A 27,559-nucleotide genomic window follows, 5' to 3' on the forward strand; every position below is an offset into this window, starting at 1 on the left:
TAGGCTAAGGAAACAAGCATTCATCTGGTGCCATGACTCTCCATGCGCAGGTCATTTGGGCTTTGAAAAAACGGTGGCTAGCATGGGACGGCATTTCTGGTGGCCAACCATGAGAGTGGATGTCAGGAGGTGGGGACAGGAGTGTCCTACGTGTGCTACCATGAAGGCCGACCATGGCCGAACCCAAGGGCTCTTACATCCACTTCCGACCCCGGATAGACCATGGGATAGCATATCACTGGACTTCGTGGTGGGCCTACCGGTAGACCAGGGGATGACGGCAATACTGGTGGTGGTGGATTACTTGACGAAAATGGGGCACTTCATCCCCTGCAAGAGAGTCCCTACGGCCGGGGAATTGGCGTCACTACTCCTAAAGAATGTGGTACGACTGCATGGATTACCTGGGGTGATCGTGTCGGACCGGGGGTCGCAGTTTACTGCGCAATTCTGGAAGACTTGGTGCACTGCGCTGCATGTTAAGACCGCCCTGTCCACCAGCTACCACCCTCAAACGGACGGCCAAACCGAGCGCCTGAACCAAACGCTCAAACAGTATCTGCGATGTTTTGTGGACCAGGGCAGGGAAGAATGGGTCGACTTGCTATGGGTTGCAGAGATAGCCTATAACAACGCCACTCACAGCTCCACACAGTCATCTCCGTTCTATAGCAACTATGGCCAACATCCCAGGTTCTTGCCATTTCTACATCCGTTCAGAGAGGACAGGATTCCCGCCACAGCGGACAGGGTGGCACACATAAAAGACACGTTGATGCGCTCAAGGGCTGTCCTAATAGAGGCCAAGAGAAGATACAAGGCTGCGGCAGATAGGAAGAGAAGGCCCGGGCCACTGTACCGCACTGGAGACTACGTCTGGATATCCACAAGAAACATGAGGTTTCGAAAGAACAGTGTGTTCCATCCCAAGTACATGGGCCCCTATCGAATTACCAAGTGTATGGGTCCCGTGAACGTGAAGGTGTGCTTGCCCCAGTCATTGCGGATGCACCCTGTCTTTCATGTATCATTGCTCAAACCAGCACCCTCCAAGCCGTCTGGGACACCTAGGCCGGTATGCGTGGAGTCGGAGGTGGAGTATGAAGTGTCGGGCATACGGGCGTCCAAATGGCGCAGGGGGAAGCTGTGGTACCTGGTTGCGTGGAAAGGCTATGGCCCGGAGGAGCATTCATGGGAACCGGCTGAAGGGGTTCATGCTCCGCGCTTGGTCTCCTTGTTCCATCGGCGTTTTCCTGCCAGCGCTGGACCCGTGGGGAGCCGCTGAGAGGGAGGATGTACTGTCAAGAATTCCTGTCATACAAGGGAAACACGCCCTTATGTAAACAGGAGAGCTGTTACATAACTCAAGGGAAACACGCCCTTATGTAAACAGGAGAGCTGTTACATAACTCAAGGGAAACACGCCCTTATGTAAACAGGAGAGCTGTTACATAACTCAAGGGAAACACGCCCTTATGTAAACAGGAGAGCTGTTACATAACTCAAGGAAAACACGCCCTATAAAGGGAGGAACCGGGAGGTACAAGGCTGTCGGATATTGTGTTTACACCGACGTACCTGCTTCGTGAAGAGCAGTGTTCCGGAGTGGTGCTCCTGTAAGGCAAGAACGGAGGTAGGTCGAGTCGTTACTCCCTGGGCCGTGTCTTGCCCCATCGTCACCTGTGAAGGACCCGGAAGCTCTACCGGTCAACCATTGAGCTTCGCTTTTTGACTCGGCTGAGTCCAAGCGCAGTAGCGCTTTTGCTGGTTGGAGTCGTAACTCCCAGCCCGACCAGAGACACAGGGACTGCCAGCTGTAACGCACACCAGGAGGTGTTTGCCGCGTTACAGACTCGGAAGTCCACAGGATCGATCGAGCGGCTGCTCTCGGTTCAGTCTTCTTGCTTGTGATTGGGGTATCGGTGACGCATCACCAGGAGGTGACTCCGCGTCCCGGTGCAGTCTGAGGAAGAGGTTGAGCGGCTGCTCCCTTCAGGTAGAGACCCCGGCTGGGTGTTTCCCTGACTCCTCGATTCTCCCCAACACTCTTCGTGCCCCTCACAGCCTACCGATTGGCATTGTCGGCCATTTCATTTCTGCCCTCTGTTGGCATACGCCGGGATCGGCGTATATGCAGAGGACGGTTAGGACCATCCGTGCTGTGGGCTGGTAACGTACTTAGCCTGGAGGATTCCAGTGACTATAACTTTTGTTTGTTCTTTGTATTTTATTTGCCTTCATTAAAAGAACTAACCCTTCACAAGTGGTTGCGTCCTCATTGTCGTGTCTGTTAAACGATCCTGAGACGTTCAGGGCGTTACACTTGGCACTATTTCTGCTTCAAACATTTTAAAACTCACATCTCCGGTTCCCCCGTAATGGATTTTTGTCATTTTAGTGTCATTCTGTTTTATAAGATTTTACTTTATTATTCTAACTTGGTTTGGGATTTTTACTATTTGGTTTTTTGACTTTATTACTATTTTGGGACTGCCTAGTACTTTACACATTGCCCCAAGGTAAGCCTGTCTGCTCAGTGCCCCAGCAGCCAGGGGTTTGAGCTCAGGTTAATTTAGTTGACTGCAAAGGTTGTGTAGTCACCCTCTGCAATTAATAATCCAAATTTAACATCAGTAAACATGGACTCAGGCACCCATCAACGGCACATAGCAAGGTGCCCAAACAGTTTCATCCCCAATCTACGATGACCGTTTGTCTGTAGTTTCATGTTGAAGATTGTTGGTACTTTATTCTGCTTCACCAATGGCATACAACTCCTACACTTTAAAATATACTTGATGTTCAACCTGTCCAGTTAAAATTATTCATAAACACCAAGCCTGGTGGGAGGGTTTTTTTCTGAACTTGGACTGGATTTGGCAATGGATTGTGACACAATGAAATGTGCTGTGAAAAGAGGTTATTACAAGATATTTACTTATGATGTAATATAGCAGAATTGTTATGCATTAAGGATCAGATGTACAGGTTTTCGATACCAGTATTACATCCACTCAAGTAATGTAATGACTATCTCCCAACAGTTTGATCCTTTGTGGCAGACTATCCTTCTTATTTGCGCTACAGCTGATTAAAACTCATGGAGACCACAGATTCCCAGCTACAATGCTAAGTACATAACATCACACTGCACCCTGACAGGCTAAACTATAAATCATTCATTGCTTGGAGACCCCTCCGGTGCATACAAGCTCACACCTACGCATGTAATACGTCAAACAGTACACAAAGGAGCAAACTTGCCCACACCATTTAAAAATAGGATTCTGTAATTTATTTTATTTTATCATACTTGAACAGGGATTGAGATTTCTCGCTTAATGTTTTCCCCTTTTTAACATTTTTCTGTTTCCTTGCCAGTCTTCTATTGTGATGGAAGTCAAGAACATCCGATACGCTCCTTAATTCAAACTGTCCACTTGCTCTTGGTAAATCAGGATAGAAAAATTTGAATTTTTTTAGTTTTGGGACAAAATAAGATTTTCACAAATAGTATCAAAGGCATATTTAACATAGTGTATAGCCACCTCACTGATGTCTGAAAACATGCCTTCCAGAGCCAATAGAAAAAAAACTCTATTACAAATAGAGCTGCGATTCAGCTCTCAAATCATTGTGGGTTAACAAATGTTGACCTATATTGCACACAGGAGTTGATAGGGAAATTGGTTTTAGGAGATTTGTGGTTTTTTTTGCAGTAAACAAAAATGTAGAGTTATTGTTATTGAAAAGGGTGCCTGTGTGTGTGTCTTTCTGAACTTAGGTATCAGTGCAAAGGTACAATACTATGGTGTGCTTGGGGTGGCTGTGAAAGTAAAACTAACATTTTTACTTTTTAACCTTCCTTAGGGTTCCAGTAATCACCACCTGAGGTCAGACCATTCAGCTAGAGTGGATCCATGGAGAGAATAACTCATGGGGAGAACTAGCATTGTCGGGTAAGAAACCAGTTATTTTTTTGTTTCGATCACCTTATTAGACGTTTTTACTCTTAAACACACATCATTTCTTGGGTAGGAAGAACAATCCCAAATGTGTTTGTATCATTAAAACTTAACTTTAATGTTGAAAACCCTTTCCGCAAGACCTAGCCAGAAAAAGAAACATTGACTGTGAATGGGGTGCTGTGTCAGTAGAAAGTGATACATCAGCAAATGGACAACTACTCTCATGTAAACTCATGAGTGTAAACTCTCATTTGTTGTAGTTTACACTAATTGTCTGGGAAAGGTGAGACAGCTCCACAGCAAACACTTTCGTTTCCCTCCTTTTGATGAGCTAATTTGCTACCATATTCTGAATTCATTGTAATGTGTCAAGTACAAAGATAGGCGAGCTCAGAAATGATGAATTACAGTGGTCGGGTCTACTTAAAATAGCTGATTGAACTATTAAAGGCCACGTGTGTGCTGGTAAAACTGGCAAAATCCTGCGTAAAAGCTTCATTAGTAGAAACTAAGAGGAAGACAGATGGTTCACATAACTAGTGAGAGTCATTTTACCATATTGAAAATTACCTAGGTTACAAACTGCAGGAGTCAGAACCGGTGGTGTGCCAAGTTCCTCTAACCAAAAGCTGGAAATAGAGTAAGTAACTGTGGGCTTACTGGAGATGAGAAGAATCTGTGTTACCAAGATTAAATTTTAAGGAGTTGTTTGCAAGCCAGTTCACGACTGCCTGCATGCAATTTTGGAAATTCTCAGAGGGGCATTAGGGAAAGACTTTGACTGTTTCAACAAAACTGTGTATTATCTGCATAGCTCAGAAGACTAAGACCAAATGATTAAATAAATGGGTCCAGTGGGTCGGACATATAGATTAAAAAGCAAGGGGCTTAAAGAAGAGCCCTGTGGCACTCCCTGTTTCAAAATTTAGACTGAGATACATATGGCTTCAGAGAGACTGCTTGCTGACATTGAGAAAGATACGAGTTAATCCACTCGAGTGCCCTACCTTGTACTCCAATCTCTCTCAGCCTCAGAAACAAATCCTCATAGGAGATAGTATCAAATACCACAGACAAATCAAGTAACCACACCAAAGTAGAGGAATTACCTCGGTTAGGTAAAGTCCTCAGGTCATCTAGTAAAGAGGCCAACACTGTCTCCGTACTGTGACCTGGTCTGATGCCAGATTGTGATTCATCCAGAATATTATTGTTCTCCAAATACTGTGGCAATTGCTTGTTCACCCTTTTCTCCAAGGTCTTACACAGGATAAGGGGAGAAATGAAATTGGGTAATAATTACTCCGTATAGTCGAATCTGCTGTGGCAAATTTTTGTTACTGGTACCTCCATGTCTTTTTTTTCCAATCCTAAGGAAGAACTGTTTGGGATAGAGATACATTGCAGATTTGGTGTAAAGGGCGTGCCACTACTGATTAAGGCTGATGAAAAATGTTTGGAGTGATTGGATCAAGGGGAGAGCCCTACTCAACAGAGGGGAATCGGCCACCCTGATCCTTCTCGACCTCTCCCCTGTCTTTGACACCATCTCCCACCACACAAGCATCAACCGAAAGCACCAGATCGGAATCAAAGACAATGCCCTCAAATGGATGGCATCCTTCATCTCAGGGTGTGCACAGAGGGTTAATTTCCCTCCCTTTACCTTACAGCACACCATCTGCTGCATCCTGCGAGGCTCGTCCATCAGTCCCACCCTCTTCAACATCTACTTGACGCTGCTAGCAGACCTCGTCAGAGCCCACGACATCAACATTGTCTCCTACGCTAACGACACCTGGCTCATTCTCTCACTCTCAGCAGACCCCACTACAATGAAAACCATATCTTTCACAATTGCATGAAGAACCACTCAGCCTTGATGAAGAACAACTGCCTGAAACTCAACACAAAAAACACCGAAGTACTGATTTTCAGCAGCCACACATCTCTCTGGAATGACTCCTGGTGGCCATCAAAATTAGCACTCCCCTCCTCCCCCTCCCCCACTCTGAAAGATCAAGCCCACAATCTCGGCATCATCCTGGACAGCAAACTTTCCATGAAACAGCAGGTCAACGCCGTCTCCTTACCCTGCTTCCACGCACACTGCATGTTCCGCAGAATTTTCAAATGGATACCCACTGGCACCAGGAAAACAGTGACGTGGGCCCTCACCACCATACCTCTGGACTACGGCAATACACTATATGCAGGCACCACCGGCGCACTCATGAGAAGTCTCTGGATAATCCAGAATGTTGCAGCCAGACTGATCCTCGACCTGCCCAAAAGGACTCCATCCCCCAGCACCTGAGAGACCTCAATTGACTCCACATCTAAAAGAGATGCCATTTCAAGCTCCTGACCCATTCCTACAAAGCCGTCCATGATCAAGGACCGCCATACATTAGCCACTCGCTAAAATTCCACCAGACATCCAGAAAACTACGCTTCGCTCACCTCGCTCGGACACTGCGCATCTGCCACAGTCACACTGGAGGACGATCCTTCTCCCACCTCGCCACCAAATCCTGGAATGCCCTTTCTCTCCACCTCCGAACAGCACCCTCATTGGCGGACTTCAGGAAGGAGCTCGAGACCTGACTTTTCGACAGAGACCCACAGTTCAGCGCCTGGACACCCTTACGAGTGATATGCCGCGCTATATATAAACAGTTTGATTGATTAGTGATGTTTACAAATTCCTCAAATGCCACTGGAGTAAATTCAATCAGTTTTACGGAGTCAGAGCCATCCTCCACTGTCTTTACATGAAGAGCAGCCCCAACAGCTGCGTCCAGCAAAGCAACAACTTTTTAGAGACAGTTTTGTATAAAATATGTCGGCATATTATTGCAGAGAGACTGTGAGTGCTATAAAATCTGAGCTGTGCAGTCAGGTGAAGCTAAAAAATGTAACTATCCCAAAAACCTCTTTAATAATGTTGCTGTCTTTTAGTATTTTCTCCATGAAATAGTTCGCTTTATCGGCTAAAATCTACTTTGTATAAGATTTTAATTCTTCTTGAAATTTGCATTTAGACACAAGAATAATAGGCTTTGCTCCACTTCAATGCTATTGCAGATCCGGTACCCGGAGCATCAGATATCCACAATTGTCAATTATTCTTCAGAGTAATTAGAATGAATGTCAGATAAGTAGTTGGCAAAAGGTTGTGCCGTTTACCTGCATTTCCCATTTTATGTGCACATTTGAAATTACCATGCATTGCATTTTTTCTGATGCCAACACAGCATTGCTAGAGGGTGGTGGTTCTCACCCAGCTTAAGGTTCTAAAAATAGCGACGCTCACTTGCACCATTATCATTTTACCCCTTCATTTCAGTAAATTGGAGATATAATCAAATATTTTACTTTCTACAAAATGCGGAAAACAAATGTAATCTATTCTTGAATAGCCAGGAAGCAGATGTAGGAAGTGGAGGTGGCTGCTCGGTTGAAGCTGGGGAGCTATAATAGTATTCAGGAAGTGTTGAGATGAAATTATCCTTGCGTGTCATAATACTAAGAAACCTATGAGTTGACAAACCATACTAAATATTTGTAGTATGGAGATGTGGTGAATGACCTTAGAAGGGGAGTGGGGGACTGGATATTTCTGTGACATATGGCAAGTCAACTGATGCAGTATTTCTGTGAGGTTGGTAGCAAAGACGCTGTCCTGAGTTGGAATGCATCTTTTACATCTGCCAGATATTAGTCAAGGGTACTTCTAACTTTGAGGTGGCTCCTGACAACTGTGTTGGGACATTCAAGGTCAGCTTTAGTTATTCTTTTGTTTGCATCACAACCAATGACTAAACTGCTCGATTTTTCTGGGGTGAAGAATTTTAATTATGAGGCTCCCATTCAACTGGTCCTTGTCTTAAGGATACAGAGATAAAATCAGCAAATATCATTGTTTTTGTATCTCTTTTTTATAAAAGCTGGTTGACATGTTTTGACTGTGATGCTCATTTTAGTGATCAGGATATGAATAGCCATAGGTTAAATGTAGGCTGGTTGCCCTGTGAAAAGAAACGGATTTGAGTGAGTTGGTGCTAAACGTTGGTACGTTCAATACTATAAATAAGCTTCAACTGGTATTCACCATGCTGATTTGTAACGGACTTCGACCTAATGTAAGAATTCAATTTATAAGGATCCACTAAGGGTTGGTTACAATCCATGAAAGGATGGGTGCTTAGGTTGGTACTTCATGAAGACCAAAGAATAATGTGGCTTACTTGACCTTGTGTCTCAAACATATTTTGTTTTCTACACTTATTGTTTAAGGTTACTTTCAATTCTTGTTTGAATCTTCAGGCCTGAAGTAAGGACTCGTTTATTGTTTATGAAGTACTACTGAGCACTGATGACAAAAATGTATGTGTACGTTTTGAGTGTTTTTTTACTAGTTTTCTGAAACAAATGCATCACTTTAAAGGTTTCTTTTCAAATCTTTTTATGGACTGTTAATATCGTCTTAATTGTCTATGAATATCAATTTTTATTAACAAATGCAAAATAAACTATTCAAGTAAAACAAATACCATGATTTCTTTACTCTCAGCCATCACTTGATGGATGTTTAGGAATTGTTTCAAACATAATCCTGCCAAGTCAGAAGCTTACTGACTAAAGAGGACTATTAATTGTTGAGATGGGGTACTGTCCCATTCTCATTAAAGGTGTAGACATCTAGGTATCTTGCGGATGTTCAGCTTTCTCTTTGTCCTTCGATGGGCACAATGGCTGATTTGTGTTTTTTTCAGTTGGGCAGTTCAGACAATGTTCAAGTTTTCTTCCTTTTCCACACAGCATGTCAGTTTCAATGCGTGTTTATCTTCTCATCTAGACCTCACCAGTAGAGTTCATTTAGGTCTGCCATAGCTGTGCTATGAACCAGATGAAACCTGTTCAAATGAAGCTGTTAGATGGGCCTGCCCGTTGCTAAAGCCATTATGGACTGAGATACTAGCTTCAATAAAGGCGATTCTGGTAAATTCCCATACCAGCTGGCATTTCCACTGTAGTTCTAGACATCAATTTTCAGAGGCTTCAGTATCAAACTAAAGCAGCTAAAATTATAATGTGCTGCTGTCTGGGAGCAGCTACTACAACTCCACTAATCGTGTTATGGTACCTTTGCATATGAAACCTATTGGCAATGGAAAGACTGTGCTTTTCCATAAGGGTGTTACTTAAAGACTTAGAAGTGATTTGCGGAACATCGCTTGATTTTCTGTCTCGTGGTATCCCAAGCATTAGCTTCCCCACATGGCTCAGGAACTTTAATCTCTCAGTATTTATAAGGGATATTGATATGAGAACTGGGCTGATGGACAATGAAAATGTGAGCTAATTCTTTCCTGGTTGTCCAATTGGCTAACATGCCAGGAGCATTCTGACAGTCTTGCTGTGTCCCAGAAGACTAGGAATCTGGTGTTGGTACCCTCCAAGTTGTTAGACGGAGGGGGGCCTTGTTAAGGGAGGAAATATTAAGAACATTTTTTCAGTGCATTGTGATGGTCAGTGACAATACACATTAGCTGATATACCACTGAATGTGTGCCATTACTGACCCACCACATTTTAATAAACATGACTTGGTTAAAAAAAAAACAAAGGCAGTTATTATAAAAATTACTTTATACAAGATACAGGTAAAGCTCTACAGATCTTCTTGTCCTCGGGCTCATCCTCTGAAGAAATATTTTAGTTTTATGGTTTAATGTGAATGCTTTAATTATACACTAATTTATTTATCTTTTTATTTGTTAGTTTTATAAAAACACTATTGCGGTGCCTTTCAGTCATCTCAACGCATTGTGGCGTTTTCAGCATGTGTGAAGAGGTGATTTGGTTACATGAGAGTAAAATCGAATACCGGGTGAACCCAACCTGATATAAGTAACTCACTATTGTGTTGCAATTGTCAGATAGATATTTCCAATTTTTTATCTATAAATGGGCAGCAAATGTATGATTTGGAGAATTACCATGGTGTTTAGCTTGTGCATGTAGAAACGTGAATGTACTGTTGCATTTCACAACTGACTCAAAGAAATATATGAAACTTTTCAAGTTCTCTTTATTTGCATTGTTATATTTGTTTTTTGTGTAGAAACTGTGAAAGGTTTGCCATCAGATAATAAAACATATACGCAGTTTGCAGTAGATAAGTTAGAAAGGGTCTAACATCGAAGTGTGACTTTGCTCTAACACTTTAATCAAAATTATTACAACAAAATATGTTCCTTTAATTCTGAGCACAATCGAGGAGACCCTGCTTATATGGGAACGACTCCCCTCACCCTCTTCCCCCCAGTGCCCTTTGTAAACAGCACAAAGTCAAAATCCTTTCTAATTCTTGTCTCTTTTGCAAGCGATCTATGTATCTAAACAAAGTTCTAGCACTGAAGTTAGCCATTCTGTGCTAAGATCATCATTGCATTTCCAAGCTACAGTTGTGCTCTATATCCTTAATGAACTAAAATGCTGTGTGGCGTAATTTAACTGAGCATTTGAGACTAATAGGACTGAAATTCCAGGAAACTAAAAGATATCAAAGGATACTTAGAAAACGGTTTCCAAAATCCCTTAATTGTAACGGAGTAGAAATTAGTTGCTTAAGAAATAACTATATTTTTGATCTTTTATATCTGTACATCTTCGTGAATCTTGTAGTTTGATGATATTATACATTGGGTGAATTTAGAAAATCACTACTGTGTCATTTTGTTATGTGATTAATTTTAGTATGGATTCTAAAATAGGAACTAGCTGGTAACCATAAGTAGCAGCAACAACAGCGCCTCACCGTGACATATTGGGCTTTAGTTCATAGACAATAGTGATCTTCATGATCCAGGATGTGCGTACCAGGTTGGGTGGACAGTGATGAGGGTTGGATGAAGGAGGGACATGTTGCTGTCACGAGTTTCTCTTTCACTTTCAACCTTTGTGTCTCAACTTTCACTTTCACTCTCTTACTTAATTAGCCTGTTGGTAATGTCCATTTTACAACTGTAAGAGTGAAAATTGAACAAAAATCCATGAAAACTACAATGTTCATACAGTTATGGCTGGTTCAAATGTCAGTATTAACGGAATACAGGAGGCAGGCAGTCAGTCCAGTTCACAAACTGTAAGTTGTGATGAAGGATTCTGCCTTTTGCTCAGGATAGAATGTCTAGTCTATAAGTAGTCGAATATTTGTTTACTGCAGCAGCCGAAGGCAATTTTAGAGCCACCAGTTAAGGTCTTTCTTGTAGTGGCATTCTTCAACTTGGTGCTCACTTTTTCTGTCCAGAAGAAAAGCATAGAGACATTTCTCAAACCAGTTTATCAAAAGTGCAGTTCTTTTAGATCGGACCTTCTGGTGCCGCCCAGTGAAGACGTTTTGCCTTATTGCCTGTTGCATAAAGGTCTATCTAAGGTTTTCCGGAGTGATGGGATTTCTAACCAAGAACTTCATCACATATGACTAATTTTACTTTCTGTCTTGATTATTCTTAGTTTCTGCTTATTCATTTTGTTTACCCGGCAAATGGACTGCTGTGATGTAGAAATGTCTGGCAGTCGTGCCTGTCTCATATAGAATGAGCTTCCTTCTAAAAGGTCTCTAGGCTCAGTGTTTTTGTGCTAATATGTTATTGGTTTGCTTTTGGATGAACACGTTCTCTTTTAATGTTGGCAAAAAAAATACTTCGAAGCAAGATAAACTTCCCTTAATAGCAGCATGTTTCTATTATACAACAAATTATGAGAACATGCTGTTCATTTACCTGCACACCGGTGTGGGACCCCTACCCTAGTAAAAAAATATCTATCACAGTTGTTTGAGAGAGCAGTGGTGGTTAAGGCAAATTAACTTCTCATCATGTTTGTGTTCTTTACCCACCACTGGGGGTTTCAATCTGTTGTCACACTTCTTGGAGCAATGACTCACTGGGCAGTTACACGCTCCTACAGATTCCTCTCATATGAAGTCTTGACTTCTCTACTATGGATATTCACAAGGAAGTTTAGCTGAGAAGAGACCAGATCATAGGCTTTACTCGTAGGGATTGATACTTCCTCTGAATGGAAATACGCCCTTTTTCCAAAGGATTTTTTGCTAGGTTTGTATGTATTAAGGCTCAAATATAGTAAATTCTCCGCATCAAATAGGACTTCACTTGTTAAAATTAATATGTAATCTAAGGCTTTTTGTGGTTGTTCTTGTTGTTGAGGCCCTGTAAGACTGTGTTGCATTAACTGATTTTCAGCAACCAATCATTGCCTCAAGGGTAGGAAAACATTCCTTTCCATCAGAGGTAGGACACAACTAAAACTACTGCTATTGGAGAGGATACTTGACAGACATTTAGGCCAAAGTGTATGACGTTTAATTATGAGCACTGTAGATTCACTTTGATCTTTAGAAAAGTTATGTGTTTTGGTAACTGTGAAGTACGTACCTTACTATTCTGTATCTTACTCTTCCAGTATGTGTTGGAATTTCTCATAAATCTGGTTATGTATCAGCATTCTGAATGTTTTTTTTAATCCACATGATTGCTATTCTTAGGTCCACAGTGGGCCCATGTTATCGTATCCTGGCTCTTTTTGCATATCATGAAGTACCTTATGTAGCTGCCTTTGTTCTTGTGAATCAGTGCATCAGTTGACTGAAATGACGTTGCTTGGTGTTCTTGGGGAGGAGGGTTTACACTCAAAAGTGGAGATATGAACCTTAGAGCGTAGTCGCTTCCAAATACGTGATTGGGTAACTTTAAGGATAGAATTAGGAAGTCTTAGATTTCTTGTCGTAGGGTGGCACCTCGGCCCATGCTCATGGTTGTTGGCCTCATGTTTCCCTGAGTATACTCATCCGATTGAACTGAGGTTTCTAGTATTGCTAATGCTGCAATGCTTGCTTCCAGTAGGTCTGATCAGTCCATTCTTGACAATAGTATCTTTCTGAGATCTAGATTATTCCTTCTGTTTTACAGTACCACCATCATTTAGGGTGTCAGTCTTGAGGTTTACTGATGTGCATCATAGCAGCATGCTAAATGAACAGAGCACTCCTGACAAAGGAACGTTCACCATTTTCTGTTGCTTTTTCACTTTTGTGCCCTTTAGCCGTAGACACAATGATAAATGCATAAAGATGCCATGACACCAAACATAAATCTTTGGAATGGAATGAATGTTCTCTATTATCTTTAAAGGATATACCTTGCCTTCCAGTAACATCGTAAACATGTTTTCATAGGATGGTATAAAACCTAATGGGAATTTCTAGATATTGATTTCCTGAGCAACGAGAGTATTGGCTTGACTGTTTTTGAGGAATGAGGTCCATGGAATGCTTTACATCTCTTTCTCCATTTTATAATCAAACACATGCTTATATTTCATATGTGGTAATTTCCTCTGCCCCAAACCCACTTAAAAAACTACCCCATGGTGTGCTGATGAGAAGCAAAGAGACTTGTGTTGATTATACATGGAACCTCCGCATCCAAGTATGGCCAGAGATCTGAAGTGCCAGGGTCTGGATGACAAGAATCTGTAAGTGTTGAAATTTAAGAAGAACAATAGGCCCTCCTATACGGTTAGACCAGAAACCGGCATTATCTTACAAATACCAATTAATATATTTTGAATGCACTTCTCAGTTTTAAGACACCCCTCCCTAACAGTTACTCGTGTTCTACCCTGATTTCTAAGACACTTTTCCAAGGCGGTGCCTCAGCAGCCACTGAGTTTGTGCACTTAGCTTGGTGATGCCCTCGATTTATAGGTACTGAGTTCCGGTATTACAGGTATCGGGTGATAATACAGGCATTCCACCTTTCATAGCCTAATATTATTATATGCCACATTCCATAGCAAAAGTTACTGCCTGGCACCGACTCAAACTCACATGGCTCTCAGAGGTAAAAAAGGTGTTCATGTGAATAGCCAACACCTGTGCTATGCGCCACAAAATAATAACGCAATAATAAACCAAGTATGCTTAAGAGCAGCGCTTTATTCGTTAGGTCTGCATTTACTTTATTGTGTTTACCCTTCTGCATGTTGGAGCTTTGGAGCCATTAGCAGCACAAGAAGGCGGGTACACACAGGATAACTAAACAAGCTGTGTTGTGTAGGAAAGGCAGGCGCGGTTCTGAGGGCGCATAGGAACAGCCGGTTGTTGGGACTGAATCACAATGTCTTAAGGCATCTGTGGAGAGTGAAATACTGGTCTCTTGCCTCTGAAGATGCTTGGCTTTTTCACAGTGGCAAAGCTGGCCCGTTCAAAGTGCAATGCACCTGAAGCTGCCAAACGACTTTAACAGCGAAAACGAGGGGAGTGGAAATGGCTGTGGTGGGCAGTTGTATTTAGCCCCTAGCCGCGCTCTACTGTTTACATTCACATTAGTCCCTCGTTAGTAAGGGAAGGCCCCGTTTCATAGCTCGTTAGTACAATTTCATGCACGTCTCACAGACGTCGGTGGGGGAAGGGGGAGGGGGTGTCTATCTTATTTTTTCCTGCAATTTATTTTTACTTAAACTGAAATTTCAGTTTTTCATTTCCATTTCTAATGCAGTAGCATGCTTGAGTGACTGCTGAAACTTCCAGGTTTCAGGAGCCCGTTATTACTCCCTTTGGTTTTGTTGAATAATCTTCAAATCCATAATCCCTCTCTCTGCCTGTATACTCCACACAGAAACATGAACGTTTGTTTTCGCTCACTTATCTTGCATACTGTTTAAGGACCGTTTTTCCAAGCCAGTCTCCGTTGGAGCCTGGCTTTTTTTTAACCCCCCTTCAAGAAAGGCTTATGTGCATTGAGACTAAATTGTATCTAAGCAACTCCATTGACAGAAACAAACATCTGAATTGACAATTTTACCAGGAAACCAGCTCAGCAGTGTGGGAATCATGCGTGTGTTGTCATCAGCAAGACCTCAGCTACAAAAACTGCTGAAAATGCCCTGAATCAGACAAGGAATGCCTATACAATGGGTCCAGTGTTGGGCCTCTGTTGCATTTTTTGAAACTCCTCTGCACACACAGCTTTTATTCTTCATTTGTTCTGCTGAATCAATATTTCTGTGGCGTAGGTTTCTCAGGGGATTAACCCCAAGAAGCGGAGACTGTCTGCAGCTCGGCTTGTACAGTCCAAAAACGTGCAGATGAAAGGCCTCCAGTGCTTGAGCCTCGTGCAGACGTGCATTCAGCAGAGGTCTGCTAGCGGCACACTGCTCCTCAACCAAGCTTGATTTCTTCAGACCAGTGTTTGATCTCAGGCTTGTGAGCAGAGATTTCGAAATGGAAGGCATTACCTAATATATTTCAGCATTTATCACTGGCTGCCCTCAACATTTTGAATGGGAGCCGCACCAGGGCAGAGATTGCGACAGCCTTTGATGTGCGCGTTCAAGACCTTTGAACCTATGCACTAATACCTGTGTACCTGTCCAGTGCAGAGATACTTAGGCTGAGGTTTGAATGCGGTAAATAGTAGCATACTAGGGTACGGCTACTTCTCAATATGTGAAAATCCAAAGAATTAACACATACAGTAGTCGGAGTGACCGCATCAGGATTCTGATGTGGAATATCAAATACACGAGAATGGTATCAGAGCTTACATAATTACTCACTCATTCATCTCTAAATTCGCCGCAGTGATTTAAACACCCTCTCCAGAGATCTGTCTGTAACCTATATGTCATGTTGCTTTATATATAGGTCTGTGTGCGATGAAAGCTTGTACTGGTCTGACCTGCTGAATTTGGTCTGCAGGGAATGGAAGATTGCACTTGCTGCTTTCTACAAGACAGGGAAGCTACCGCAGAGCTTCTTCTGTTCTTTGAGACAACAAAGCTTGCGCTGCTGCTGCCCAATCTGTACCTCTCTTGTGACTATGAAAGGTTGGGCTGCTACTTCCCATGCTTTACCTCTCTTCTGAAAGAGGAAAACGTGCACCGTTTCTGTCTGAGGTGTACCTGCTCTATGAAGAAAGGATGTTGTCACTGCTGTTTCCCATTTTATGGAAAAAACATGATATTTTGAATGCACTTGCCTAAAAGTTCAGTCCAGTCCAGTCAGAAGCTTCAGTGGGTTCTGGGGCAAAAACTACCTGTGGGGGCCTGGCTCAGATACCTTAGTTTCAATCCCTGATTCCAAGCTTGATCAAACTGTGTGTTTCTAGGTAATTACTTTCTGTCGCTTTGCCTACTTTTCTGTGCTCATCACATTTGAGAGCACACTCCAAATAAGTCCGATCAGGATGCACTGCACACTGTACATAAACCTCTATACATGGTTTAATGGACCATAATGTAGCTCCACTTTAATTAATGACTTGTTTAGGAGGCACAAGACAACCAACTTGAAGCTTTGGTCACTAATAAAATTGTCATCAGAGCTGAAGGGGTAAAGAATATGATACCCATCCTGGATCTGAATTTTACAATGTCTAATCAGCAGTGGCAGCTGGTGACATTTGAAAATGGTGAGGCGTAAAATTCGTGCTGGAGCACACCGCATTGAGCGAGCATAGCGAGCAAGCACGAACAACCTAAGGAGGATTCAGGGGGTTCTCCCCCTGAGAAAATTTTGAAAAATGAGTGGGCAAATGGTGCCTTTTCAAGCAAATTTGAGAACACATGCACTTTACGCTTCACAGTCAGAAACGAGGTGAGGGTTGGCCTAAACTAATTATTTTGACTGTGAAGAGTAAAGTGCATGTGATTTATGCAAATGGTTAAATACATAAATCCCAGCATAGTCAGCCTAGCCTGACCCTTTACCTCTACCTGCCCGGCACTCTAAAACACTTTACCTTTCTTTACCTGTGCCTCTGGTGGTGGATAAAACCTAGCCCACTAAAAGTTGGACTTTGAGGGTCCATGGAGAAATGAGACACTACCAGAGGAATCCGTAACTCACGGCCCGATACTGAACTAACACCCCATTTCGGCCAGGCTTTCAACAGCTGACATCTCCGGATGAAACTAAATGGATCTACTTGGAACCCATGGATCCGATATTTCAATGGTGCTGGTATCTACCATTACCGAACCTAAGCAGTATTAAGTGGCAGCTCGTATTGAGGGCCCAGACCATTACCCGATGCTGCCCCAGCCCAGCCAGCCCTTCCCCTGCTAGCACGAACCTAAGAAAGGCATTTAATAGTATTTAGTACACCAGCATTTCACTGCAAGCCCCATATGATCTAAAATATGTGGCACAGATGACATTTTAGTTCTGTTTTCTTTTAGGTTGCTATGTGCTTATCTGTACAGTAAATTATTTATTCACAGCATCCGTCCTACCAGAGATAACGACACACACGGCACAAAACACACACACCACCATGTAGCACTGAGTGGATAGCGCATCTAGTGCATCCAACTGATTTCATAACACTTAACCGTGCGGATAGCACAAGATCCTGCAATTTGATTTCCAAATGATGAAACATTCAATGACTCTACTCAAACTTATACGCAGAATAAATTATTTCAAATAGAGGCTTGGAAGATATTTGTTCAGCTGCTCCAGTGGCAGCAAGGTTAGGAACAAAAGCTATTATTGTTCAATGGTGTTTTTTCACAGGAAATATAGTGGCAAACATACAGTAGTTCAACATATGAGATCAGAGGCAAGTTTTCATAGTAAACTAAAAGCAGATGTTGGACATGCTCGGAATCGTTACTGAAACCATTAGTTATGCTTGCCAGGGAAAGCCAGGAGAGTTTACTAAGAGCTGTGTAACTGATCAGGACAAGGCAGGTCACTAGGCCCGTGAACACGCCCACCTCAGCCATGTTAACGCACGGCACATACCCAAGCCACTGACGCTGTAAAGAAGTGCGCACGACAGCAGTGCATGTGGGCCTCGTGTTCACTTAAAAGTGCCTGAATATTGATCAGGAAATATTTGTGTGTGCATTTCTAACCATAGAAGCACATTCACCTGTTTATGAGCAATCTCTCCACAGAGTAACAAGAGCTTTAAGGGTTGGTTGCGATTCGCACAACCCTGAAAACGTGAATGTGCCTAAGTGACTTATCAGGTGGAAGTGAAAACCAGAGTAATGCTTTTTATGCAGTGTACCCGCCACACGTGCACAGCACACAAACTCTGCTATTTATAGCCGGGGTGGGCCAAATGCTGTTACGTTTACCGTTGCTGTGTTTCCTGTGCACAGTTTTTCATAGTTTTTCAGACATTCCTAATGTATCTAGGACAAGATGGCTTCCTCAGGTGAGAGAGCCTGGATTACCCGTCATCATAATTAAAACGACAATGTCATTAACCCTGGGTACATAAAGCCAACAGTGAATTATGGCAATAGAGCAACAAGGCCTCAAATTAAACTTATGTCAAACGCTACTTCAGAAAGTAATTCCTAAAATGTGTAACACCTTTTCTTATTTTAAGATGCTATGATAATTGACCATGCCTCTGGTCAATGTTTTAAAGAACAGCCACAAACATATTGGTCAAAATCAGCATTTCTTCTATATAACCACACTATTCTGAAACAATAAAAACAAGTAAAACACTTAAAATGGCATCCTACTCTTGAGGTGGGGCCTACATTATCAGAAGGTTAACTCATCAAAAATGCACAAGGCCCCCTTTTTTCTCCCGAGTCACACCCATGTTGGGAATAAAGGAGATTGGAAGAATCTAAACATTTGTCATAAGCACATGGACTTTAAAAGCATAAAGGAGGGGCATAATTATTAATTATCAAACTATATTAGTTTTCCCAGTATTCAGCAAAACAAAAAAGGCCCACTTGGCGCAGAGGCGCTTTCTCTCCCACCTGACATTGTCTCTTTGATCTTTTTTTAAGATCAAAGCCTGTCCCCAAACTTGGCATGCTCGGGTAGATATTGTTCTCTTGACAGAATGACGATCTGAGAGAGAAAGCTCGCACCTTCCTAAGTAGCCGCACTGGCAGTGCAAAAAAAACACTTTTCAAGGCTGCCCAGCCATTATCTTTGGGATCCCTTCCCTACAGTAGGTCGCCATGACAACGCAACTTGCTGCTGCCCCTCCAAAGTTTCAGATGCTGAAAGGCAGCTGAAGTGAGTGGCGCAAAGAGCAACCGAATAAACAATATTTTGATTCTATTTTGATTCATTGCAGAAGAGGGTGCTTGTGCTTACAAAAAACCAGGCTGTGAAAGCTGCTATCTTCCGGTCCTCTTTTTGAATTTGATTCACCATATCATAACCCCTAGGAAGAAGAGCATCAATATCCCGAAGTAATGGAGATGTTTCTATGTAAAACCCTGGAATTTTCGCCCATAACAGATCTGGTGTAAAATCAAAGAGATCAAAGCCAGCGCTCCGGGGAGTATAGATGCGTCTGAATTAAAAGATGTAAACTACAAAGCGCTTTTTCCTTTATTCCTGCCTCTCTGCTATTTCAAGAGAGGCAATAACCCAAACATCATATCTAGTCACGGCCGGCATGACGGGCGGGTGGAAGGAGGGGGTGTGGAAATGGGGTCGTCGTGGACGGGGGTTGAGGGAGGCGGGAGGGGTTTGTTTAATAAAAAAAAACTTTTTAAAAAAACATAACCTACCGTCCTGCGCCGCTTCCACCTCAGCTTCTGCCTTCTGGATGGGTCCGACTCCCGCAGTCCTGCCATTTCCAATTCCTGCATCGTCATGGCTGCCTCCCTCCCCTCCGCCAATCACAATGCTGCACTGGCAGCATTGGGATTGCTGAGGCGCAGCAGAGCGCACCCCACCTGGGTCATTTTCTCGATGTATGCTGCTGCATGCAGCAGCATACATAGAGAAAAAGGGAGAGTGGGCAGTCCTGCTCGAGAGCAGGGGGGGAGTGGCTTTCCCACTGTTGTGCATACTGACTTTTTGGTCAGCCCCAGGGCCGACCAAAAAGTCAGTATGCACAACAGTGGGAAAGCCACTCCCCTCCTGCCCTCGAGCAGGACCGCCCACCCCCAACCAGGCACTTCTGCTTTCTCGCAGTGCGAGAAGCAGAAACATAAAATGGTAGTTATTACCATTTATGTTTCTGCCTTCTCGCACTGCGAAAAAGCAGTGGGGCAATGCCCCCACGCCCCAATCGGGGAGCCGCCACTGCTAATCAGATAAACCAGTTTCAGTTCCTGCTACTAAGGTAGACCGAGCAGCGTGGCACTGGGCAATTAATTTTCTTCATTTTGTTTTACCTTTCCATGATCATCAGATATGAGAGTACTGTGAAATACGTAACTAATACCAGAAATGGTAATGAAGACGTAGAGGGTTTATTAAATGACCCCATCCACAGAGGACTTTAAACAACTGCTGCAAATGGAACACCTACGCTCCACGCTCCAACATGGAACATAGAACTTAGAGCAACATCACACTTCTCCCCCTTTACAACATATAACAAAATAAAATGAGATTAGTACATACAAATCAACTGTGCTCTCGAAGTATAAAAAATATAACTAACAGTTGAACACATCCTCCCATCATATATGAAAAATAAAAAAATAAAAAAATCTCCGCCTACTAAATATAAGAATAGAGTCACAACCAACTAAGATCTTACAAAATCCCTAAGATACACAGGGCTCTTTGAAGATCTTACACTCTTGCGAGTAGGATTAAAAGACAGGTTTTCTGTTGAAGAATGACTGCAACCTTCTTTACTACTACCAAAGTCACATTTGGATCCAACATGAACAACACGACTCCGATTCCATATGCGACCATCATTTTGTTTTTACCGCATTTCTGAAGATCTTCACAACAGTCTTTACATCAGAGAACTTAGACCAGTTGAGACAACCAACAGGTGCTTTTACTTTAACTTTGTCTCCCACTTTGAATTCCACTAATGTAGCTGACTTCCGAGCATCAAAATATTCTTTCCTTTTCTTTTGTAAATAGTATTCTTTGTCCCTCCACTGACCAATGTCATTGTGTTTTATACCCTTATCCAAAGTCATCCAACCAGGGCATATAATGGTATTTACAGATCTTCCTTTAAATAATTCAAAAGGAGCCTTTCCTGTCGAAGAGTGAGGAGTAAATCTATAGGCTGTGATCCTTCTTTGCAACTCCTCCCTCCAATTCAAACTGTTAACTCTTGCTAATTGAATACTTTCTTTCAAAGTCTTATTCAATCTTTCTATTGCTCCATTGGTCTCCGGATGATAAAGCGAGGATTTTATATGTACTATTCCACACTTACTCAAATATTCCTCCATATCACCCGAGCAAAACTGTGGGCCATTATCTGACAGCAAAGAACCTGGAAAACTTTCACGTTTAAAAACTTCATCTAAAAACGTAACAGCCTGAGTCGAAATATCACGAACACAACTCACTTCAATCCACCGTGAATATAAATCAAGTAACACTATCAGATATGGGGTGTGATGCTCACCATGAAGAGGTCCAACAATGTCAATGGCTATTTCATCCCAGGGACACATGGGTAACCTCCTACAGACCATCGGAGTTTGTCTGGATTTAAGAATCTTGTCACTCATGGAACAAGGAACACAATCACGCACCAAGCGCTCCACCATCAAATCCAGACCAGGCCATCAAAAATCCTGCCTAATCCGCTCCTTAGTTTTACAAATGCCCATATGCCCCTCATGAGCCATTTTTATAATGTTGTCTCTCAAACTCAATGGAGGAACCAACCTCGTCCCTCTGGTTAAAATGCCATTACCAATTGCAAGCTCATCACACACCATTAACCAAGGCCTCTCCAGCTTGTTGCCTTTACCTTGTGAAATCATGTCCATAACTTTCAGCATTTCCTTGTCCTTCTTTACTTCATCTCTCCATTCATCTTCCTTGATAACACCTGAGGTGATCTCACAAACACTCACATCAAGCTCCTTTACAATGTCTTCATCTCTTTTAACATTCTGACAATCTACAGTATCTACCAAACGTGATAGACAATCTGCGGAAACATTACATGCTCCTGGAATATATTCCATCGAAAAATCAAATTCCTGGAGAGATATCACCCACCTCCTAATTCTAGCAGAAATGGAGTCCAAGCCTTTTTTTCTCAAAGATCTCTTTCAATGGTTTGTGATCTGACCTTACAATGAACCGAGTACCCCAAACAAATTTCTTAAATTTGTTCAAAGCCCAAAAGATGGCTAAAGCCTCCTTCTCAATTACCGAGTAATTTATCTCAGCACCTCTTAGACACCTTGACGCACAGGCGACCAAACACTCCTGAGAATCTCTTTTCTGGATTAGCAATGCACCAAGTCCTTTGTTACTCGCATCCGTCACAATATACGTTAAATCACCTCGTTTGTAGGCCTGTAAATCAGGTGCATTTCTCAGATCAAGCTTAACATTCATGAACTCTATCTTACATGCCTCACTCCACACAAACTCCGTTTTTTTGGAGAGTAAACTCCTTAACTGACATGTTTTATTTGCAAAGATTTTTTTAAAAATTTACTATAAAATTCGGCCGTACCCAGAAATGAAGCTTGCTCTTCTTTCAAACACGGTTCCATCAGATTTACAATAGTGTCTACCAGCTCCTTTTTCGGTTTTACACCATTACCAGATATGTGATGACCCAAATAGTCTACTTCAGTCACACCAAACTTGCACTTCTCAAAACGTAGAGTCAACCCAGCTTTTATCAATCTGCTCAACACTTTCTCAACTCTCCCATCATGTTCTTCCATAGTCTTGCCAAAAATTAACAAGTCATCCTGATAACACCTGACTCCTTTGATTCCCTTGACCACCTCATTCATAATCCTCTGAAAAACAGAAGCGGCAGAAACCAGTCCGAAAGGCATCCTTACAAACTTGAAAGCTCCCATAGGTGTAACAAAAGCAGTGAGTTCCTGTGAACTGTTCTCTAAGGGCACCTGGTGATATGCTGAAGCTAAATCCAGTGTACTAAAATAACAAGCACCATCTAAAGTCGAAACCATCTCATCTATGTTAGGCAAAGGGAACTTATCCATCACCACCTCCTTATTGAGTGCACCTAAGTCCACACATAGACGAATCTCATTATTGCTTTTTCTAGCAACCACAATGGGGGCCAACCATTCCGTCGCCTCGACCGCCTCAATTACATCTGCATCCAACAATCTATCAATTTCTTTTTATACAGAATCTTGCACACTCAGAGGAATTCTCCTAACCTTCGCTACAACAGGTTTAGCACCTAACTTCATTTGTATACAATGATTGTTTCCTTTCAAACAACCTAACGTGTTCTTGAATAACTCCCCAAATTTGTTTACATACTTTTCACCACTATTCTCAATAGACTGCACCTTCACAGGTGGATTGCCATTTGGATCAAGAATAATACCAAGCCTCGCTTGGTGTGACCAACTCAGTAAATTATCCCCTCTCTCTGCTACTTAAATCTTCGCATCTGTAAATCTCTCCTTGCACTCCAGACAAGCCTGAAAATATCCCAACATCTTTATGGGAGTGCCCCCATAACCTGTTGGTCTAACATCAGTTCTTAATAATTTAATTTTATCTTTGAAGTACTTCTCAAAAATCTCTTTAGAGATAAAAGTGAGATGTGAACAAGAATCGAATTCCATCTTTATCTCCACATTATCTATCTTTGCCCATTCTGAGGGATGTTCCGAACCCCACACCTCATTCACTTGAAAACTGACCTCTTTCACATCAAACTTACCACCCCTTTTGTTTCGGAAACGACAGTTCTTTGAAAAATGCCCTCTTTTCCCACAAAAGTTACAAACCACACTCAGTGCAGGACAAAAACTTGCATTGGCCTTATGACCACTTCTCCCACACCGATAACAAGTTCCCTGAAAAGGTATCACATTTTTTTTCTCTTCTTCCCCAGATTTCTCATTTTTCTCATCTCCTCCACTCTTCTTATTATCAATATCAGTCTTTTTTACTTCCTGGCATACAACTTCCTCTACTTTCATCTTGTGCCACTGTAGACTTCCCTACTTTGCTCAATTTGCTAACACATTTTAACATGTGTTCCACCCTTTTTGCAATAACCATTACCTCTTCTAAAGGTGGTTCATCTTTCAGCCAAAGTTCCTCTCTTATTTTGTCACTTCCACACTTTAGTACAAACTGATCACGTATTCTTTCTTCTACCAGTTCCCCAAAGTTGCAGCTTGACGCCAGTTTCCTAAGAGCAGTCACAAATTCCTCCACCGTCTCTTCCTTTCCCTGTTCTCTTAACCCAAAATAATAACGTTCCATAATGGTGCTTACTTTTGGAAGATAATGAATATCCAATTGTTTTACACATATCTCGTATTCATTTAACCCTCTCTGACCTATTTGACTTAGTGGTGGTAAATTTTCTAACACTTCCTGCCCCTCTCCGCCTAAACAGTGAAGTAAAAAGCGCCTGCTTCCTCTCCGCACTCAAATTCGCACCACACACCCTTGCATAATTTTCAAAAATCTTCTTCCATTTTTGCCATTTCACTGGTGGTTCCCCAGGGCTAGACCAGAAGAATGGTGGGGCAGTAACATTTTGCATTTTCTACTTAAACCAAATTTCACTCTCTCAACTCCCCCCCCAAAAAAATTAACAAAACGACTTTCCCTTCCTTATCCTTCAAAATTTAAAATAGGATACAACTGTACTACTAATTTCTTCAATTCCAGGTTCCAAAAATAAATAAATAACATATACAAAAAATTATGCAAATGTTCCCAAAATTATGACAAGCCTTGTTTTCATTAGGTGTGCTTGTCACCGTGTGTTTTTAGTTGTTAAATATTAGTGCTCTTCCTCTTTTCCTAATCTCCAAAATGACCAGTACTCCTTTCAAATATGGCTCCACTTTGCAGAACACCGACCCTCCAGTCGCAGACTATCCAAACTGTTCTTTTTTTTCAGTATCTGATTATAAATGGCTGCCTCCGTAGTTCCACGCACTCAATTGGCTTTCTTTCTACCGCAGATTGCGCTTGTTTTCCCAGCGCAGCCCTTGCGTGACATTCAGGCTCTTCTCCAAGGGCGATAGGGCACGATACTCTCAAACTTCCTTACTCATCCAAGTAAATGAAACGCATGCGCGATCTGCGTTCCAGCAGACTCTTCACCATGCGCATGCCACAGTACCTCTTCACATTTGTTTCTCCATGCCCCATAATACATCGGCAGAGAACCGCTACACGGGTAAGGTGTTTCCGCGATCTCCCTCTTCCGTTCTTTTCGTTTTACCTTTGGATTCCTTCCTTAAAGATTTTTCTCCGCATTCACGTTACTCCCTCTCCGCGTTGGGGTCAATTAGCCCTCTTATCCTCCTCACACGATCGTCGCCAGTGTGAAATATGTAAATAATACCAGAAATGGTAATGAAGATGTAGAGGGTTTATTAAATGACCCCATCCACAGAGGACTTGAAACAACTGCCGCAAATGGAACACCTACGCTCCACGCTCCAACATGGAACATAGAACTTAGAGCAACATCACAAGTACCTTGATGCACACAGTCGCAAATCTTTCTTCCATATGTATCAATACCCTGTAATGGTGCTCCGTAGGCTTATATAGAAGAAATAAAACAGCTGACTTGCCTCTTGAGTCCTTAACAAACCTGTCAGGGCAGACAGGGTAGACAGGGTGTGGTTTGTAATAAAGGCCACACAGTATAGTGACATAATATAATGGGCTTAAGTGAATACATCCAAAATACACTTTCATTTAATTTTCGTACCTCAGCTATAAAAAGAGGCAGGCGTCGTCTGGGTATGGCCTGTTTCATGGCGAGAACAATGATTACAGTGTCACTCCCTGTGAAGCATGCTGCACATATTGACAGCCTCACCAATAGCACACCACAAGGCCTCTTCAAGGAGTGGGGCATATGGAAATATGCTTCACCTGTCCCCCTTTAGATGCTGTTTCATAATATTTGATGTGATATACCTTTAGTCCTGAGGAAGATGCCTCACCCCACCTCACTATTCGAGAGCTGAAACATATTGACAGAAAAGGGAAGCAGGGCCTGCGTCTCAATTTTGTGATTTTTTTTTTATCTTGTGATAGTGAGACACCAGTAAAAACCATGTTTACCTCCGTGGCAAATGATCGGACAGTTCAACAAGGGGAGAGGAGTTGGCCTCGACCTCGGACCTGGGGGAACTGGGTTCGAGTCTCGGTAATGACGTCAAACATCCTGTGATTCTGGGCAAATCAATTAATCTCCCCGTGCCTAACAAAAAAATGAATGTGTGTCCTCATGTAACGTAACTGGTGCTATGTAAAGCGCTCTGATACCTGATTGGATTCGGGTCAAGTTCACGCTATATAAAAAAACTCAGCAAAAAAAAAGGGGGAGAATATCGATTTAAGGGACTCACTTAAAATAGGGAGCCCATAACTAAGATTATGTAGTCACTTGGTTACTTCCCAGTGCTAGATGTGTAACCCTCTGATGAAACATTCCACACTGTACACTAGGTAGGTGAGGGTTCATCATCCAATATGAGTAAATGAATGTATGATTTCACCAGAGGTTTGTTTTTTTCTTCCAGCAGCTTTTTACTTCTTGTATGTTTGTCTGTTTACAGTAATCATAAAACAGTCTTTTAGCGCCACTTACTCCCTCATTTGTGTGTGAGCTACCTGTGCTATTCGTGTACTGTATGTGTGAAAGTCGTGTGATGTTCCTTCTGCCACCTGTCACTTGTTCAGTGTGCTGCTGCTGTACATGTTATACTTTTATTTTGTGGTGAATCTCTGTAAATCTTTCCGCTACAAAAAAGACAAACCATTTGCATTGCCAGTCCTCGTTTTAATGCATGAAGTGAGTGAACGTGCACAGAATATGTGACTAGAAGTTACATTTGGTTTTACATTGAAACAAGCATTTTTTGACTTGGACTAGATGACTTTGTAAACATAGCTGAATAGCTGAAAAGTGGATCCATGTCATGTAACGCACATGCCAATTCTGGCGTTCTAGCCAACAGCACTTTAGATGCTGGGAATTTAAGGCCAAAATCAACATGTTAAAAGGTAAAACTACAAACCCCACAATGCAGTATGCTGTTTGCCAAAAAGCCAGGATTGGCTGAAAGTTTATGCCATAGTGCCACTTGGCAGACTCACACTTTATTCCTTATGGTGTGCCTTTCTTTCTTGTAGGCAATCTCTGATTAAACAGCTCAGTGGCTTCGAGGGCAACACTAGCATTTTAGATGCAAATAGAAGCACGTCCCTGGACTAACATTAACACTCATTGGAAAATAGGCATGTTATAAAGGATGTTATTTAGCAGACCATTAACGTGTCTGAAGAGAAGCTAGGGAAGAACAATACGCCGGCGCTCCTCTTACCGCCCAGGTGAATCGTCTGTCATAATATGCAGAACCCTCCCTAACTATACATTGATTACGCTTTTTTAGTGTATGCTCACTCAACATGCAGACTTACGAATAAAATAACCACAAAGTGACGCTTGAATTTATCTTTGCATGTCGTCCGGTAGGAATGATTATAAACATTCAACAAAACAACAGCCTTATGGATTAATCAAAAGACATGAATACAAAACATATATAAATAAATATCTCGAAAACAA

At 42.2% G+C, this 27,559-nt stretch overlaps 1 protein-coding gene across 3 annotated transcripts in view; it reads left to right on the top strand.

Moving 5' to 3' along the window:
• The window catches only part of CDK17 (cyclin dependent kinase 17), a 497,468-nt gene that overhangs the window by 159,560 nt on the left and 310,349 nt on the right, over nt 1–27,559 (top strand). For all 3 annotated transcript variants that reach the window (XM_085653837.1, XM_085653835.1, XM_085653836.1), the window contains one exon: nt 3,871–3,959. The gene's annotated coding sequence lies outside the window, so the exon portion shown is untranslated. The remainder of the gene's footprint in view (nt 1–3,870; nt 3,960–27,559) is intronic.

Source organism: Triturus cristatus, chromosome 4_1 (assembly GCF_964204655.1).
Source record: "Triturus cristatus chromosome 4_1, aTriCri1.1, whole genome shotgun sequence".
In the NCBI taxonomy this organism is placed as follows: Eukaryota; Metazoa; Chordata; class Amphibia; order Caudata; family Salamandridae; genus Triturus; species Triturus cristatus.